Genomic DNA, 16257 nt, shown 5'->3' with positions numbered 1-16257 from the left:
TTCCCACTCCAGTGAGTGCAACAGTAGGGAAAGTGTTTGATAGCGGAGGGGTACAAATTACTATTCCCACTATTACTTTTCCCACAACAGTAATAATAAATACCAATAAATAAAAACAATCTCATTAATTAATTTAATTGAATTACTTCCCACTACACATTACAAAATCCCAGTTAATTTAATTATCAATAATCACTTAATAAAAATGAATCACCACTTAATTATTAATTAACAATAAACTAATTGACAATAACAATAAATAAAATGTAACAATAAACCAATAATAATAAATAATAATAATAATAAACCAATTATAATTAATAAAAATTAATTAGCAATTGATAATTAATTAACAATTACTTAATAATAAATACCAATGTATATAAACATATTAATTAATTAAGTATAATTAAATTACTTCCCACCCTATTCCCCTATAAACCCACAACCCGCTTTAATACTAAAACGCAAAATTTACTTTAACAAAATTACTAAATTCTAAACATTTACTTTAAAATATATGAAAATATAATTTAAAATTGTTTAACAAATATATATATAATACATACTAAAATACATAACAAAAAAATTTGGGATATTACTGACGACAATATTTTTACTTACGATGTTACTTACTTCGATATTATTTACTTCGATATAAAAAAAAACCGATATTATTTACCTTGGGGTCGATATTCTGGTCAACGATATTCTTGACTTCGATATTCTGTCCCTACAATACTAAAAACTCGATATTAATGTAAGTCGATATTTAAAAATCGATATTTTGACTGACCATCACTCATCCACCCTAAGTATCGGACTTACCAAGGCATTCCCGATACGGTTAGTGCAAATAAAATTCAGTTTAGGCAGGGAAAAGGGTATGGCCAGACACTACATAACGTCCCAGAAAAGTGTTTTCCTTTGCATCATGGCACATTCAGTACAAAATGTGTGCTCCCCTCAGTGTCGACTGTAGTGTTACACCAGATTTTGGTTTGGTGCTTTGGGGCGATATGCTACCCTCTTTGTCTGGAAGGACATGACCCGGCAGGCAGGCTTAGGACAGTTTGAAAAATGTGAGGAGAGGAGGAGGAGGCAACATTTCGTGGAGGTGAGAGTACTGTGCAAGGACAGAACTTCGTCAAAAGTCACTTGATGTGGGTAATGGACTCAGCGAGCTGGTGATTTTGGTGAAACCCCCCCTACCGACTCGGCATCATGCTCTGCCTTGCAATCTGTCAGACTATGTGCCTGGACTTCGGAGTTTTGGGGACACCTTTATTCCAAGCGTAGGGGTGAAAATTACTATTCCCACTTCAGAGAGTGCAACAGTATGGAAAGCGCTGGATAGCGTAGGGGTTAAATTAGCATACTTATCAATTAAATAATTTTTTATAAATAATTAAAATTAATAATTCAATTACAAAAACATTATTAATAAATCCTAATACATTAATATTTACTTAAATAACAATAAATTCCACCCGCAAGATTCCCCCTTTAACACACAACACACTACACATACAAAAAACACAATTTATTTAACTAGCAATTAATCAATTGATAACAATTAATAATAAATTAATTATAATTAATATAATTATAAATTAACTGATTAATAAATATTAATTACCAATGAATGATTAATCCCCAATTAATTATTAACTAACAATAAATTAATTAACAATAACAATAAATAAAAAGTACTAATAAATTAATTATAATGAATGTAATTAACTAATTAATAAAAATGTATTACCAATTAATAATTAATTAGCAATTAATTAATAATAAATACCAATAAATAAAAACAATCTCTTTAATTAATTTAATTGAATTACTTTACACCCTATTCCCCTATAAACCCACTACACATTACAAAATCACTGTTAATTTAATTATCAATAATCACTTAATAAAAATGAATCACCACTTAATTATTAATTAACAATAAACTAATTAACAATAACAATAAATAAAATGTAATAATAAACCAATTATAATTAATAAAAATTAATTAGCAATTAATAATTAAGTAACAATTACTTAATAATCAATACCAATGTATAAAAACATATTAATTAATTAAGTATAATTAAATTACTTCCAACCCTATTCCCCTATAAACCCACAACCCGCTCTGATACTAAAACGCAAAATTTACTTTAACAAAATGACTAATTTCTAAACATTTATTTTAAAATATATGAAAATACAATTAAAAATTGTTTAACAAATATATATATATAATACATACTAAAATACATAACACTAAACATTTTTTGGATATTATTGACCACAATATTTTTGCTTACGATGTTACTTACTTCGATATAAAAAAATACCTGATATTACTTACCTTGGAGTCGATATTCTGGTCAACGATATTCTTGACTTCGATATTCTGTCCCTACGATACTAAAAACTCGATATTAATGTAGGTCGATATTTCAAAATCGATATTTTGACTGACCCCCACTCATCCACCTTAAGTATCAAATTTCCGGACTTACCAAGGCATTCCCGATATGGTTAGTGCAAATAAAATTCAGTTTAGGCAGGGAAAAGGGTATGGCCAGACACTACATCACGTCCCAGAAACGTTTGTTCCTTTGCATCATGGCACATTCAGTACAAAATGTGTGCTCCCCTCAGTGTGGACTGTAGTGTTACACCGAATTTTGGTTTGGTGCTTTGGGGCCCCTCCTTCCTTACGCATGTCGTTTCGTTTGCAATCAATGCAGTGTTTGGATAGTAAGAATGAGCGTACCGCTATCCATGTCAGTGCCTAGGAGGGAAGTAAAGCAGGACGCACCAATCTTGGCACACACCCCTCGCTTCATTGCAGGCAACAAGTTCAATCCATATCGGTGTTGCATCACCATGAGGCGGATGGCTCTAAATTCTTCATTTATTGCATTAAGACCGAGTTCAGTACTGTTCATCATTTTCAGCAGCTCCCACCTTGGTATTTGTAAACAGCTGGCATTTGCTTTTATCTGCACGGTGAAAAAGGGTACAGACCATCTTGCAGTTACTTGTGTGTCAGAAAACAGTCAGATTTCTTCATGTCACTGGACTGAGCCCAACCAAAATAATCAGCAGTTCTGTTTCCTCACGCCTAATGCAATAGAGTTGTTTTCTTCTGTAGCGGATGTTGGTACAACACTGACATATCTTCTTCAGGGATGACCAGGGTAGGGGGGTGTATGGTGATGAGGGAGCAAAGGCCACGCCATCTGGGGACGAGCTGAGCATTTGCGAATTCCCCACGCTGCCAGTACAGATCCATCAGCATGAAGGTGCCCCATAGCATGTCCGGTTTGTGCTGTATTGCTCCTCAGTTCTCCTTCGTTCCGAGAGGAATCGTTCCTTTGCCTCTGAAACTCAAGGAGTGCGGTGCGAGTTTCCATACAATTAGGGGCTGCCCCTTCCCTGCCAACCATTTTCATCTATATATCTCAGTGTTCCATATTTCCTGACAGTGCTGGAATTTAACCCTTCCCTATGTGACTCGTTTCCCATTGTATCATCGTGGTGGACAGCCCTACACTGGAACTCCATGTCTGGCATCCATTTGTTATTGACGAAGACTGCACCAGATATGATAAGGGTTACCCTGGGACCACAGACGGAAGCAGGAGTGGACATGTTTGTGACTTTGCTACCTCCAAGAATCACTTTTCAGGAACGCCTCGGAGCCAAACAGTCTCCTCCCTTATGGGGCCCCTGCTGTTCATCCTATCTAGCTCTGTTTTGATATCGCTAGGCTCGGGGTAAAGGTACAGTGTTGTAGGATTGGTCTTGTATTGAGCCATGCTCACTACCACTCTATGGGATTCTAGTATGTTGGGTTGTAACTTGGCCCTAATCCTACATAGGTACAGGTGGAGGAAGCATTTTACACGTTCGGGCTACCTCTTGAGATAAATAGAGCCTGCCTTTGCCTACTGCATGTGGTATCAGTGAACATGCATAGCAAGACGTGGCTGCTGGCTGGGCACCCATGGCAGTCATGTGCTGATACCAGGCGTTGTTATGAGTGCGCTGTGCCCTGTGCGTGGAATACTGGCATTGGTTCAGTGTAATTGGAAGTGGTGTGGGGGAGGCTGCTGCTCAAGTGCAGTCGAAATGTCGGGATAGGCTCCATTCGACTAGGCAGATGTCTGGCTACGGATGGCCCTTCGTCCCGGGAGACAGCCAGAGCCCGTGTAGGTACACGGTGGGGAGCCGCAGGCGTGGAATAAAACGTCGCGTGAAAATAACCCAGGCTGCCATTTCCGAAGGAGCATAATCTGTTCCCTCAAAAAGTTCCCGTTTTTTATACCCCTACCAGAATGGGTAGCGTGGTTGAGATGGAATGTCCTTCCATCCGTTGATTTTATGAAATTTTCAGAATTTTTTTTTCACACTTAGAGCCTCACGGGAGGGTGCACCTTAGAGCGTGCATACCACCGGAGGACTTTTGTTGTAGGTCCTGAAGAAAGCTGAGCTACATGCAACCTTAAACAGCTGAAACATGTCGACCAAATTTTATTTCTGACTTAGGACTCCGGTTCCGTAACTAAGAACCGTGGGAGTCCGCACACTTTGTTTTTAACCAATGCGGGTTGGTCATTATTAAAATTTTTCTAAAGGCACAACCTTTGCATTTTTTAATTGTTTAATACACTTGCACTATCACGTTTAGTCACTCCTAATTTGGGCACTGTTGCACCCACCACATCCTGCTCCGCTGTAATCAGGCGTCGTAGCACGCTGGGGAGACATTCGGTCACCCCAGCGGGGACCCGATGATGAAGCATGTCACCAACTAGTGGTGAGTGAGGGTCCTTCTAAGAACTTAGGTCTTCCCCCCTACCATTAGATGGTGACTAAAGAGCGCTTTGCCTCTCTTCTGACTGAAGATTGTCGCCCGGGCCACCCTAGGGACTTCTCAGACTGCCTGACTGTATCCCCTGCACGCGTGTGAGCATTGATCACGCGTGCAGCATACAGTGAAGCGTTATCTTGTGATTCTAATTTTATTATCACCCTTTTTTTCACTAAAGTCACTCCTTTGTTGTTGAGAATACGGATGGATGTGCTTATCAAAGATTAGGAGCGGTCAAAACAGAAAAGCCGTCGGAAGCAGGTTCGCCGTATGTCCGTGACTAGAAGGTCGGGAGAAGATTGAATTGAAAACATCTCCCCGCCCGATAGCGATATCTATAGCGTTTAATGAAAAAGAAAACAAATGCTGCATCTCAGGCAATTAAAGGACACTACATCCCCAATAGGTATAAAGACACCACGTGAGAGGGTGTAAGCAAGAACAGCCTGAGTGTCGGCATTAGGTGTAAAAGTTATTGAAAGTCAATGATCCAAAAGACTATGGTGTGAGTGACTTAAACCGCAACGTCAAAAGGAAATATAAGAGTCCTGACAATTAACATAAGGCCTTCAATCCCTATACTTCAAAAAGAAACAAATAATCTTTGGTTTTAAATCTCGTCCGTCCTGAGGAAGGTGCCATAAATGTAACCAACGCACCGAAACGCGTCGACAGTGGGACTTTTTACTGTATATGAATTGCTTGTACTGTGTATTTAATTTGAACAGATAAAAGTATATAACTTTTTAATTTGGTGTGACTCTGCAATAGATACCGTAACTCGGAATTGTTAGAAAGTGGATAAGAGTGTAACAGAGCACCCTTTTAAAGTATTAATTGTATACAATTTTAAATATGGTTTGCAAATGTAAATGTTTTTTTATAAAAATAAAACTTTGAGAGTAACAAAAAATGACATTCTAGTGTGGAGTACTAATGTTAACCAAATATCTATTTAATATCATAATCACAAAGCAACAAGAATTGATTGAAACGTGTAGGCCTCATGGTCACTAACTGAAAGACTAATACACAGAAAGGAATTTCTTTTTTGATAAGTATTTGATACCCAGTCCTTTCTGGTCCGTGGGAAACTCTCTTCTTTTGGAGATACGGATGGATGTGGCCACACCCGCACTAAACTGAGAGGACACAAAGGCACAATAATACATAACTTTTGAAACATTGCAGGTCTTGGGATGAGTTCCGGAGGAGAAATCTGTAATCTTCTGGTGATCTTTGTTTTTTTTGCTCTGGTGAAATAATAATAATAATAATTCTTTATTCGGTTTATCACGAAGAAAACCATAAAAGAAGCAAACAGCATAAAAAGACCATACATACATAAATTAAAAAGACATTTCATGGGGACATTTATACAATAAGGAGAAAACAGAAGCAGATGTCATTTGTTTAAAAAGAAGAGGAGTTTTTGCTTCAAAAGATCATCATCAGATCATTAAGTCATTATTAATTTCTTTTTTTTCGCCTAGTGCAGTTTGCTAAAGGTTTTTTCTATGGTTCAGAATACATTTTAAAAAGTTTAAGACCAGGTAGCAAACTTCTTCAGACTCTAAGGTTTGCAGTCTAAGGAAGGCCGGTCGACATTGTCTGAGGCCCCATCGCCTGCATAGCGGAAGTATCCAATATTTTCTGTGGGGTTGGTAGAATTTACAAAAAAAGATGACATGGATATTGGATTGAGTTGATTTCGCATTGCAGGGACACGGAGGCAAGTTTAAGTCCCAGGCCTTGTTTAGGGGAAAAGCAACCAGTCTAAAAAAGAGGTTCAATCTGAGCCTGGTTAGCAGCATCCTCTCGTATGTTTTGGTATCGAGGGTAAGATACGGTTGAATGCCAAACGTTTGCTGGACTGTGTTCGCGTGAATCACTGAGGGTTTTGCAGACTCGGTTGACAGTCTTAGTGTTTCCAGATGTCGTAATGCAAGTCCTTAAGTTCCTTTTTTGGGAGAGCGACTATCGATTCTGGGTGGAGGTAATATTGTTCGAGGCCAAGGTCAGTAAAAAAGTTTCTAATGTAGCGGAGCCATTTTAGTCTAAGGGAATAGTCAAGTGACATTGTGTCGGCCACTATCGACTGTGATAGCATGTTGGCTGGATTTTGAGGAGATCCTGCAAGTAAGGAATTCCCAATTCCATATGGGACGCGTAAGTTGACAAGCCTTTTGGAGTGGCGAGGAGAAATCTTATAAATAGATTTTCAATTTTTTGGAGGGCTCCGACGTCTGTGTGGCCCCAAACCCCTGCTCCATAGAGAGCGATCGCCAGGCACTTGGCGTTGTAGATTCTTAGCAGTTCTACTGGGCGCCTCCTTCCCAATTTCCGTGAGAAGGTCTGCAGGGCTGCTATTGAGCGCTTGAAAAGGTGGCATCTCGCTTCTACTGCTGGTTTCCATGTTAATTTGTCGTCGATCATAATCCCGAGGTATGGATATTGTGTGGCGATCTCCAGTGGTTGGCTATCAAGAAAGATGTTTTTTTTGCCTTTCTTCGCCCCCCCCCGTGATCATGACGAAGGTTTTTTTTACGTTAACCTTTAGATCCAGGGCGTTCATGAAGGTGGTATATCTATTTAGTGAATGCTGGAGTTCACGCGGTGTTCGGGCCAGGATGACGGCGTCATCCGCGTAGAGGAGCGCTGGAATCGGTCTCTGTTTCATTTTTGGGAGGTCCTGGGCCCCCCTCAGCATCGCCTCTTCCAAGCCGTTTGTGTAGAGCGAGAAAAGAAAGAGGGCCAGGACGCAGCCCTGCCTGACTCCTCTCTCCACACCAAATGATGCTGTCAGCTCGCCGTTCTTTCCGAACCGGACTCTAGCCGAGGCCCCGGAGTACAGCTCTCTGAGAAGGTCCAGCAATGAAGGATCCACGTTCATCTCTCTTAGAACTGCCCATAGTTTAGAGTGTGCAACACAGTCAAAAGCGGCAGACAGGTCTACATAGACCATGTATACCGTCGATTTCTTTGCGTGCATGTATTTGGCCATTATAAGGCTGAGATTAAGTGCCTGCTCGACTGTCCCAAGGCCTTCTCTAAAGCCGAATTGTAGGTCTGAGATGATAGCCTTTTCCTCGCTCCACAGTTGCAGTCTCTCCAGAATGGCCCTCCCCACCACTTTGCCAAGGGAGTCCAGGAGGGATATGGGACGATAGCATTTTGGGTCCTGTCGGTCCCCTTTCTTAAAGATGGGGACCATGATTGATCTGGTCCAGGAGTCCAAAATGCCCTCACTGGCTGCTGCTGTGCATACTCTCGTTAAGATAGGTGCCCAAAGCTCCTGGTTGCATTTAAAAAGGTCCACAGGAACGCCATCCGGGCCCGGGCTTTAGCTGCTTTGCTTTTGTCCAAAGCCGCCAGGATTTCGGAGATGTCAAAAGATATTGGAATTGGGTATTGTACTTCATTGTGGTGGAGGGGTGGATGGTCTGCGGTTCCTTGGTCTTTGAATATTTTTTCAAAGTGGGCTATCCAAGTTCCCTCATCTATAGCCACCTCTATCTTGGGAGAGTTATTGTCCGAGAGGAAAGGGGATCTAATCGTTCTCCAGAAGTCTTTGCTGTTTTTTGATAGGGAGCTCTTGTCTAAGTCGTTTCAGAGTTTCTCTTTCATTTGTTGTAATTTTAATTTGCGTTCCAGTTTGTATTTTCTTCTGAGGTGTTGAATAAGGCCCGCGTCCCTTGGTTTTTTATGGAGGGCAGATTTTAAGTCAGTTAGAGCTCTCGTGCAATTGTGGTTAAACCAGCCTTTCCTTTCTGTGTGCTTGTTAGTTGTTTTCCCCGTGATTAGTCTCTTGGCTAATGTCAGAATTTCTGCGAAATTCGACAGGACCTCGGAATGATTTAGGGCTGGGTCCAGGCAGTTAACGATATGTGAGTATGCCTGGTTGACTAATTCTTTTGTGATTTTTTGTGGATCAATGTTTTCCCACTTTATGGAATAACCATTTTGTTTGCGCAATTGCAGGCTATCTTGAGTAAGGGCAGCTGCTATATCTGTGACCTTAGATTTATGTTCCGATGGATGGAATTCAATCTTCAATGCGTAGTGGTCACTTAGTATGTTGTCAATTACTTGGTGATCTGCGACTTTTGCAGCGAGGGTGTGGGTCAGCAGAATGTAGTCCACTGTTGTCTGGTGGCCTCTAGCTACATAGGTTGGGTCAAACTGATTTTTCTCCGCCTTCGGAGAATTAGTAATGAATAAGTCAAACTCTGCCAGTGTGTTATTCAGAGCGTTGCCGGATTTATTGTGAACAAAGTGAGCCAGTGGGACGTCATTATCGTCTACAAATCCGCAGCATTGGGTGTCTGCCATTGGGCACGGATGTGTATTGAAGTCACCTCCCCAGATAAGATGAATCGTTTTAGAATTAGTCTCCAGATGTTGAAGGGATCTTAGTCTCTCCTGCATATTTTCAACGAAGGTGAGGAAGTCATTGTCCGATAGGTTGTTGTATGAGTTGACAAGAATAATAGTGTCTTCATTTGCAAAGGAGAGAAAGTATCTGGCAGTTAGAGTCGGTGAGAAGATTAGTCACTTTTGAGTGAGATAGGGTGTTAGCTATGTAGGTTGTTAAGCCTCCTTTGGGTCTGCCTATTGGGCTTTGAGTAGCGGGTGAAAAGTAGGTTGTATACCCTAGTAGGTGTAGCTCTGATGTTGTCTAGGTCTCTTGGAGGCAGATTATTTTGCCTTGCTCTAGGAAATTAACGGCCGCGGGGTCTTCGATCTTGGTTCGCAGACCCGCCACGTTCCAGAATAACAAAGGTATTGTGTTGGGGTTGTGTTTCGGGACTGAGGTTAGTGGGGTCATTGCAATGTTGTTATTTAGGGGGGGGGGATGTGGCGAGTTTGGAGTGGTTTGTTCTAGATCCCTTGATGGTCAATCCACCATTTCTAGGGGACTGTATCTATTTGTTACTGGAATGTTATACCAGGGATCCCATCTGGTCGGATCTCTACGGGTCATCCTCTGCTGTTGGTATCCCCATTCTCCCCAGTTTACTCTCTGATGGCGTGGGTTAACTGGTTGCCAAGGGTTTACCTGCTCTCTGAAACGAGAGGTGCCATATTGTCTATTGTCGAGGAAGGTTAATTGGCGCTGAGGTGGTTCTACCCAAGGGAAAGCGGGGTCCTCAAAGAAATTGCTATTTGAGGTTTGGATGAAGGGGTAAAAGAATGAAAGGGGTTTAATTCTTATGCTTCCTTTTGGGTTCGGTTGATCCCAAGAGGTAACATAGTCTACCACCCAGGGGTCCTCAAAGGTAATAATGATGCAGTCCCCTGGATATTGTTTGTTGCCTTTTCCCACCCACGGGGTCCTAAAAAGTGAGGAGATCCTACCATGGCAGTTTGGTGGCATGGGGCGATTTGTCTGCAGCCAATGATGTACTTTGTTTTTTAGGAACCATGGCGGTTCCGCCGTATTGGGAGGTAGTTTGGTTACTCCAATCATGACTGCTACATAAGGGGCGGCCTCAGGGGGAAGCTCAGTGTGGACTCTAGCTTCTCCTGTCCCTTTTAGGGTGTTTCTTTGGGTTGGTTGGGAAGAAGAGTTGTGTGCCGGGGTTTTGGGGGGAACGGATTTTCTTGGGGCGGGTTGTGGTCGAGTGGTTGTTGGTGGTCTATTTTTTGCTTGTTTTGATGTGGTTGGACCTGCGTTGGTAGGGTTTAATGTGCTTTGGGTCGAGGTAACTGGGGGTGTTGGGATGGGAGGCGGAACAGTGGGTACCTCTGTCTGTGGTGTGATTGTATGGGGAGTAGAGGGTTTTGCGCTAGCACCCAAAGAGTTTAAGGGGGCATTATGAAGAGGGTTTGCGCTCCCTTTTTTCTTTGGGGGGGCCCCTGGGAATGTTGTGAGGACAAGATAAGCTTCGAAATCTGTGTTTCTATCTTTGTTAGTTTTTGTTCTACGGGTCGTAGTAGTTTTTTGAAGATTTCTGTTATCTTATCTATGAGAATAGAATTATTGTGATCTTCCGGGCCCTTTTTTGTGGGTGATTGAGTTGGTGAATCCAATAGGATAGGAATAGTACCTTCCTGTTGGCCATGATGAACTATTACAGTAGCAAGTTCTTGCTGTGGTAGTTGTAAGGGAATTAATAGCGGAGTTGGTGAAACCTGGGAAGTGATCGGAGGAGGAGTAGTTTTGGATGTAGTTGGATTATTTTGAGGAAACTTATTTTTACTAATCGCTCCTTCTCTCCTTCCTCTTGCTTGTATATCTTCCACGGGAGATGGTGGGTAGGGGATTGAGGTGGTAACTCAGGGTTTTTTTCTAATTCTGAACCTAACGGGGAGTCTGCAAGGTCAGATACAGATAGGTCTACGTTATTTGGAAGGCTGCGTCTACCTTCGTTCGCAGTACCTGGTGCTTTTTTATTTGCAGTCAGGACGGGAGTTCTAGCTTCTGCGAGGTTACCCAGGGAGGATCGCCTGGCAAAGTCTAGGTCCAATGAGACTCTTTTTTCCATGATGGTAATGCTTTGATCGATGAACGAATTTGCTTTTGCAAGGAAATCGTCCATGGGTCCCAATAACTTCCCAACGCTCCCTGGAGCTGGTGTTTTTTTTTTTGTCCCTCTTGTGGCTACCATCTTGTGATGTTATGGGTTGGTGTAGTAGATGTTGATTCCCGTGGCTAGAGTGAATATTGTTTAGATAGTGGATGTAAGGAAGGATTGAATAATAACTTACAGAGGATGGGGCCCAGTCCAGTCTCTCGGTCTCTCCGGGCCTCGAACGGCCTCAAACGGCCCTGTCTTTGCCCAGTCTTCGCCCGGGCTGCGTCCCGCGCTGCGGGAGCGAGATGTTGTTAAGTAGGGGGCGTAAAGGGCGGGGGGCGGGCCAGCAGGGAGAGCGGACCGGAAGCTATACGTCGGTCTTGCAGGGACTTCTGGGAAATGAAGTCCCCGCACGCTCGCAGCCCCGCTGGTGCCTCGCGCCCCTCACCGCCTTTCTGCCTTGGTCCGCTGTTATTCCTCCCAGGTGGTGTGACGTCCAGCACCCACAGACGAGGCGGCATCCGCGAAGCGGGTGCGGCGAGAAGTGGGCTGGAGAAGAGGGCTGAAGGTCTGATGCGCTGCTAGGCTTGTGATCTGGTGCACTGCTGTGCCTCGTGAATCTGGCCAGGTGCGTCCGTTTTTGCAAATAAGCGTCTGGTGAAATAAGTGTTCTTTGGCAAAAGTCCATAAAAAGCAGCCCATGGTCCCTGACTTGTGCACTTGGGGCAGGTTGGGGCTCTGACAGTGGTCCCTACAGAGGCCGCCGTAGACGGGGTGCACTTGTGGCTCGACCTGTTGGATAAGAGCTCTTGTCTGTAGGTTACATTGGAAAAACATGACCCTAATTGTAATCATTATTTAAGCATTGAGTGCCAGATGTAGGTAAATCCGATTTACCGACTTTTAAATACCGAGTCATACCGATTTGGTATTTAAAAGTCGGTAAATTGGAAGGAGGCAGATGTAGGTAAAAAATTACCGAATCTGTAAGAGTCGGTATTTACAGATTCTGTAAATACCGATTCTGTATTTCCCATTGATTCCTATGGGCCTTGAAGCCCATAGGAATCAATGTGAAATACAGATTCGGTATTTACAGAATCGGTAAATACCGAATCCTGCAAGGGTGCAGGGGGTGTCACTTTGACACCCTCTAGCACCCCAATTCTGGACTTGTGTGCTGTGTGTCACACAGACATGCCCTTAGGGCATGTCTGTGTGTCACAGTGCACAGGTGTGCATGCACAGATGTGCATGCACACCTGAATTCGGTATTTTACCACCCAATAGGATTGGGTGGTAAAATACCGATTTGTAAGGGCCTGTGGCACTCTTAGGAGTGCCACCTACATATGGTTTGTCCGAATCGGTAAATATACCGATTCGGTATTTTACCGATTCTGTAAATTTACCGATTCGGTAACTTTACAGAATCGGTAAAATATGAGCCCCCTACATCTGGAAACCCAAATACCGGTCGGTAACGGCCGAATTCGGCCGTTACCGACCGGTATTAGGGCTCCTACATCGGGCCCTTAGTGGTGAATGGTTGTCCATGGGTCCCCTGGGTCTTTTGCTTGTGAGTCCTGGCCTCTCGCCCTTCACCACAGTGGGAAGAGACGTGTCAGGAAGCGGGTGATCTCGTCAATTTTGCAATTTGCTGCGGGTGTCGTCAGTCGTCTCGCTTCCTATCGTCCTTAATGTGCGCAAAGAGATCATTTTATCGATGTGGGCGGGGTCTTTTGACCTTTGCATCTGCTGAGCGATGTAGAAGAGGGGATGGACCGCAGTTGGGGGTTTGTTAATGCGGCACGTGCTCTGAGGTCACCTCTGCCTCTCAAGTTCCGGCCGCAGGTACAGTGTGTTTCTCCCCAGTGGCGACAGGTGTCCTGGTCACGCCCCTTTTCTAGAGACTTCTTTTGGGCTTCTTTTTACCGGTCTTTTGGGTGGTTCGGTGGATCTAAATGTGATCTGCTGTCCCCGCTGTTGTGTTCCGGAAAGGGCCGGAGAGCGCTCCGTGGGCCCCGAGATGATGTTGTGCCAATGTTGGAAATCGAGTCCACGGGTCATTCCCGGATGGTGTGTGTTAGACTTCGTGAGGAGGCTGGTCAGTGGGCCGGACAGTAGGACATTATTCTGGCTCTGGTGCACGGAGCTGTGATGGATATTTGCGGCCTGGCAGCCCCTCTCCCTTGCCAGACCCAGCCATGGCGAAGCGAAGGGTATGCTGCCCTCTTTGTCTGGAAGGACATGTGCGGCAGGCTGGCTTAGGACACTTGGAAACATGTGAGGAGAGGAGGAGGGGGCAACATTTCGTGGAGGTGAGAGTCCTGTGCAAGGACAGAACTTCGTCAAAAGTCGCCTGATGTGGGTAATGGGCTCGGGGGGCTGGTGATTTTGGTGAAACCCCCCCTACCGACTCGGCATCATGCTCGGCCTTGCAATCTGGCAGACTATGTGCCTGGACTTCGGAGTTTTGGGGACACCTTTATTCCAAGCGTAGGGGAAACCTGGCTTCTGGCACTGGAACATCGCCTCACTTTGGAAGCAAAAGAGGCCCCCATTGGCCTGGAGACAGTTAAGGATGGGGTCCTTTCGACTTGGGACCCTTCTTAGTTACTTGGGTGAGTGGACCTGGGTGCCTGCTTTTATGCACTGGTCGGGGAGCCACCCTCCCTCCCCATCAGACGGCCCCCCCCCCCCCCCCCCCGCCCCCGGGCATTGGCAGCCAACCCTGCCCTGGGGGTCAGCAGCAGAGAGGGGCCTTGGCTCCTGCCGGCACCCGAATGGTGGACTCTATCTAGCGCATGGGCGTCCGCAGAAATGTTTCCAGGGGGGGGGGCAAAATCATCACTCGCCTTCCAGGGGGGGGCCACATTTTAACTTCCTCACTCGCCTTCAAGGCACGTTTAATGCAGACGGCCCATTGTCATTCTTTATGTGATGATCAGCAGCAGAAAGAATGACAATGGGCCTGTCCACAGTCTACTCGAGGTCCGGGAGGGGCTGCTGCAGCCTCTAGAGTTCAAAGAGAACTGCGAGAGGCCCCAAGTGAGAGATCATTTAAACTCCTGGGGCTTCTCGCAGGGGAACAGCCTGCTGTAATCATGAACATTAGGGACCAAAAGGAATGGGACCGGCGATCCAGGGGGGGGCAAGCGCACCCCCTTGCCCTCCCCTGCGGACGCCCATGCTCTAGCGTGAATTCCCGGTCGACACAACGTACGGCTGCCATAAGTTTCCCAAACGCAAGTAAAGACTTGAAATTCCCAACGTTGTCTCACTATTCTTTATTCTGAAATGTGCCTTGAGGCGTGCGTGAAGTGTATGTTCTGCATTGAGGGGTTGAATCTTCTGTGTATCTGAGTTTTGTCTTGGTGCAAGAGTATTGCCTCCCCAGACATTTACCCCTCCCTGCCGTGGCTGCAGCCCTTATCCCTTTTGGGCTGGGTTCCTGGTCAGCTGTGGCCACTTGTTCAGCTAACACCAGCTCCTCGTTGCGGTGGTGTGGTCACTATTGGATTTTGCTGTAGCTGAATGTAAGGTGCGTTCGGTTTGGTCTGGGCTTGATTTTCTGGATGGAGATGTTGCAGGGACTCGCCTAGGCACATCCATCGTTGTTCATGAAACGCCTTTAACCGGCATTAGTCGGCCATGTGGCCCATTCTGAGGCAATAGAAACATTCGATGAGGTCGGGCTGCTGCCAGCCTCAATGACCGCTGCCATTAGGACTGGGTGGAAGCCCTCAGTGGTCTGAGGTGGAGCTTCCTTCAAGACTGGTGCCATTTGCTGCTTGCAGCCAATACGGCCACCTCGAGGGCGGTCTTCTTCAATTTGTGTTGGACCAGCTTAGCGTTGTCTCTTTGGGCTTGCTCGTCTTTTTCCCTGTCCTGTTCCTGTTTCTTTCTGTAGTAGTGTAATATGCGAGCCTGTATTTCTTGCCAGGGGTTCATGCCAGAATACACTTTGAATTTCGGTGGCAGACCCTTTTCGAGGATGTTATAGAAGAATGCAACCTGGCTGCCTGTGTCGGTCCATGGCTGTCCTGTCCCCACCATTTGCTCATTCCGTCTAAAAAGTCACTTATAGTCTCCCCAGGTTTGAAGTTTTCTGCCATCACTCCTCTTACATCTTGGCAGTCAGGGGACATTTCCCTCAGTGCTGTCCATATCTGGTACCTGAAAGAATTGAATGCTGCCCGTCATGCACGGTGTTGGTCAGCATGACTGCTGGGATGCGGCTCGGGTGAACACCGTGTTGGCCAGTGTGACTGCTGGGATGCGGCTCAGGTGAACACCGTGTTGGCCAGTGTGACTGCTGGGATGCGGCTCGGGTGAACACCGTGTTGGCCAGTGTGACTGCTGGGATGCGGCTCGGGTGAACACCGTGTTGGCCAGTGTGACTGCTGGGATGCGGCTCGGGTGAACACCGTGTTGGCCAGTGTGACCGCTGGGATGCGGCTCAGGTGAACACCGTGTTGGCCAGTGTGACTGCTGGGATGCGGCTCGGGTGAACACCGTGTTGGCCAGTGTGACTGCTGGGATGCGGCTCGGGTGAACACCGTGTTGGCCAGTGTGACTGCTGGGATGCGGCTCGGGTGAACACCGTGTTGGCCAGTGTGACTGCTGGGATGCGGCTCGGGTGAACACCGTGTTGGCCAGTGTGACTGCTGGGATGCGGCTCGGGTGAACACCGTGTTGGCCAGTGTGACTGCTGGGATGCGGCTCGGGTGAACACCGTGTTGGCCAGTGTGACTGCTGGGATGCGGCTCGGGTGAACACCGTGTTGGCCAGTGTGACTGCTGGGATGCGGCTCGGGTGAACACCGTGTTGGCCAGTGTGACTGCTGGGATGCGGCTC

This window comes from Lissotriton vulgaris, chromosome 2_2 (assembly GCF_964263255.1).
Source record: "Lissotriton vulgaris chromosome 2_2, aLisVul1.2, whole genome shotgun sequence".
Classification (NCBI taxonomy): Eukaryota; Metazoa; Chordata; class Amphibia; order Caudata; family Salamandridae; genus Lissotriton; species Lissotriton vulgaris.
Note: the sequence above shows the minus strand (reverse complement) of the source record.